The sequence below is a fragment of the Galeopterus variegatus genome, unplaced genomic scaffold (assembly GCF_000696425.1).
Source record: "Galeopterus variegatus unplaced genomic scaffold, G_variegatus-3.0.2 Scaffold19845, whole genome shotgun sequence".
NCBI classification, from domain to species: Eukaryota; Metazoa; Chordata; class Mammalia; order Dermoptera; family Cynocephalidae; genus Galeopterus; species Galeopterus variegatus.
In genome coordinates, this window is record NW_007745956.1 from 9,994 (window position 1) to 14,124 (window position 4,131).

The 4,131-nt window shown below is 42.4% G+C and overlaps 1 pseudogene; it reads left to right on the plus strand.

Moving 5' to 3' along the window:
• The first annotated feature begins 2,594 nt into the window (after window positions 1–2,594).
• Window positions 2,595–3,433, plus strand: LOC103583124 (annotated as a pseudogene).
• Window positions 3,434–4,131: the final 698 nt, after the last annotated feature.

Sequence of the window (4,131 nt, forward strand, 5' to 3'; positions counted from 1 at the left end):
CAAGATTGTCCGCTCCTTCCCGGGCTTCTTAGTCCCTTCTCTGAGTGTAGTGGTAATATCTGCCTTTCTGTGTAGAAGTCCTTAAAGAGAGGGTGTTATGTGCTTTTTTCTAACTCCCCAGATGTATTTGTGGGTAACATAATGTACATTCAAATATAAGATCAGTTGGAAAGTTTAGTGCCTTTTTATTTTAAAACTACTGATATGTGGCTTTAGTTACAGTTATTTAAGAGCTATAAAAATTTCTTTTTTAATTTTCTTTTAGGATCTCTAGATAAAGTGAGATGTTGAAAATATGAATCCTGTTACTTGTGAACAGTGACCAACAGCAACGGTGTTGTGAGGCCTGGCTGTCTCCTTGAACCAAGAGATTTTGTCAGCTAGGTTTTGGGGGTTTTTTTTGTTTGTTTTTTATTTTTTGTTTTTTTGTTTTGTATTTAGGATTCCAGCAGAAAAATTATCCAAGCTTTCATTGTTGGGTACGTAAAGTATCAGTACTGTTAAATGGTAATAACTAAATTTTAACTTAATAAGTTTGTGTCTTCTGTTAATAAGGTGGAATTTATTTGTAAGGAGGCTGACATAATGGAGCATTCATATTTATTTGAAATATTCTAAACTTTTGCCTAAAGTTTTCATTTGAAAATCATCTGTTAAGAATTCAGTTCAGGTGCTGACACCAAGGTCAGTGGTTTGGATCCCCTTACCGGCCAGCCACCAAGAAACAAACAGAAAAAGAATTTGATTCACAGCGTCCCTGTATTCCTCCTGCAGAAAGCTATCCCCACAGAGGCAGGTCCCAGCTGTAGAGGGACTGTATCCACGTGCCCTTCTTGGTGAAGGCCCCTCAGACTGCATCTTTAGTAGAAATTCAAAGTGTTATAAGAAAATTGGGACTTGACTTTCTTTTAAAATGTCTGTCAAATTTACTGCAAATTTGCTGATTTGTGTAAGGAAAGAAACTGTTTCCCAAAAAGTAAAATTTTTAGCAAGAATGAATAAACAATTGTAATTTAGTGTTGTATTATAATTATATATTACAAGTATAATGAAGAATACTGTAGTATAGTAACAGCTCTGCTGTATGTACTGATAAGGAGCATGTCTTTGCTTTTTGTGTTATTTCTCACATTTAAAACCTATGACCTTTTCAGGTCAGCATTGCCTCCTAGATGAGAGCAGTTCAGTGTGAATTGCCCAGTGTCCCCAGCTGGCATGGTAAGCCCCCCTTTGTGTTGAAACCATCACAGAGGATCCTCTGCACACTACTTGGGGCCTGGGGTTTCCATGCTGATGCAGGGTCAGTGTTGGTGCCTGGTTTAGTTTAGCCATGTTGGGGCAGGAAGGAAGGGGTGTGGTCCATGCCTCAGCAGCTTCTGAGTGACTGAGAAGTGTGTGGGTCAGGTTTGCAGTCAGGCAACACCTACGGCTGGATAGGAAACTGGGCAATTCACACTGAACTGCTCTCATCTAGGAGGCAATGCTGACCTGAAAAGGTCATAGGTTTTAAATGTGAGAAATAACACAAAAAGCAAAGACATGCTCCTTATCAGTACATACAGCAGAGCTGTTACTATACTACAGTATACTACATTATACTTGTAATATATAATTATAATACAACACTAAATTACAATTGTTTATTCATTCTTGCTAAAAATTTTACTTTTGGGGAAACAGTTTCCTTGCTTACACAAATCAGCAAATTTGCAGTAAATTTGATAGACATTTTAAAAGAAAGTCAAGTCCCAATTTTCTTATAACACTTTGAATTTCTACTAAAGATGCAGTCTGAGGGGCCTTCACGAAGAAGGGCACGTGGATGCAGTCCCTCTACAGCTGGGACCTGACTCNATCTGTTGCTGCTGACAATATCCCAGAAACTCAGTGGACTAAAACAAGGCCTGTTTCATATTTCTGAATGTTGTGGAATCTGAGCAGTGCTTCTCCCACATGGCATCCAAGAGGATCACTCAGAATTCAGCCAGCAGGAAGGCTGGTAGGGAGGGTCCAAGAGCAGCATCCCTCCTGGGCCTGGGTCAGGGCATAAAGGCCAGGGCTCGGCTGGACCTCTCCCCTACATGTAATCTCCAGCAGGGTGGTCAGCAGCCTAGGACTCCAAAGCCAAGTAGATGTGGCCAGTCCCCTTGCTGGCTGTCTGTCGACCTCACTCTGTGATCCTGTCTTTACCAAGCTTGTGCTGGAGCTTATTTCCTGTGTTCCCTGATCCCTGTTTTGTAAAGCCCTGTCCTTAGCAGGTAAATGGCAGCAGGACACATTTGACTTGCTGACTGTTTTTTCCTACCAAACATTTCATATGTTACTATTAAAGTTTCCTTAATGAGTGTCCTGAAATTGTCTTATGTGCCACACTTCACGTGCCACACTTCACGTGCCACACTTCAAGAAACACTGGTCAACAGGGCTTACTTCACACACAGCCGCACATCTTGTAGGTAGACGATGGTTCCATTTCATCCTGTTCTTATTTACATTTATTCATTTTTTTCTCCCTCTTCTTTGTGTTTTAGGTTGTGTCATCTTTTTGCTCAGTGGCTTGCTGGTCATGATGTGATTATATTTTCTCATTAAGTATGGAGGGTAAAGGTGACCTGAGCAGTGAGGAGGCACCTGAGATGATCAAACCCACAAGGAAAGTCTTCAGCAAAACGCGGGGATTCGGAAGAACAACTGTTGCTAAGCGAGAGGGTGTGGGAGACATGGAGGCAGGCTCACACGGGCAGCAGCCCCCACGACAGCACAGCCTGGCCTTGGGATGCAGTGGGAGGTGGCCACAGTGTACCGAGCCAGTGGAGGAATCCCTTACAATAGTTCAGCACCGAGGAAGGAAGAACGCTCATGTCTCCTTTGAGGATTCCAGTGAGCCAACGTCTTGTCCAGTCCCAGATGTTGAAACTGCCTTGGAAGGCACCGTAGGAAGTACCTCTGAGATGAAAAGTGGCCCCCACTCTGGTTCCTTGAGTGTACAGGAGCGACCTGCCTCTTCTGGAAAGGCCACAGGAGGAGAGGACAAGGAGGACACCTCCGACAATGACAGTGACGGCCTGACTTTGTAGGAGTTTCAGAATCGCCTTTGGAGAAAGCGAGAGCAAGAGCCACCTGACAGGCCCCTGAAAGGCATCCAGAATCACCTGAGAAAGGAGCGTCGGGAGGAGAATCCCACGGAAACTGTGATGTCGAGGCAGGCAGTGCTGTCGAGAATGCTCTGCCCAACAAGCAAGAGTCAGAGACTGTCCAGAGGGTTGTGTCCCAGACAGTGACCGATGACCAAGAGAGTCAGCGGGAGAGGACAGCACCTCAGCAAGTTAAAGATGAAGAGAGCAGGGACTCGGGCAAGCCTAAGCCTGAATGTGAGCTGCACGACCCCAACACCCTGGACCGCATGTGTCTCCAGCCTCGTAACAACAGGTAGGCCATGGGAGGACAGGGATGGGCTGCCCCAGCTTTAAAAGAAATCCGGGTGATGAAAATAGTGTTCATATTTGTTTTGATTCTAAATGTTACAAAGCTAGGCTGGATGAATAATTTGTTCACTCAAAAAAGATGAACACATCATTATCAAAAAGGGAATGAAAGGCCTGCCTAGAGCCACCCCTCCCCTGTGGTNACAACAAGTAAATAAATTGAAATAATTTTAAAAATCTTTCTACAAAGAAAAACATAGAATTCGATGTCTTGCACTATAAATTCTACTAAATATGAGGAAGAATCGATATTAATTATTCACAACCCCTTTAAAAAAATTGAGGAGAGGACCCTCCTCGGTTCATTCCATGAGATCTATGTTGATATCAGAGCCACACAAAAGCATCACATGTAAGGTATGATATGAATGAACATCCCTAAGGAATGCAGACACAGATGTCCTTTAAAAACTTTACCAAACTGTATCCTGGAATATATAAAAATGACTGACACCATGACCAAATTAGAGTATTTCACAAACGCAATGTTGACTTAACATTCAAAAGTCAATTAATACAATACACAGTATAATAGACTAAAGAACAACAACAAAAACATTACTTCAATTGACACAAACATATTTTGCATATCCAACATCCATTTATAATAAAATTCCTAGCACATTAAGAATAGGAAGGAACTTTC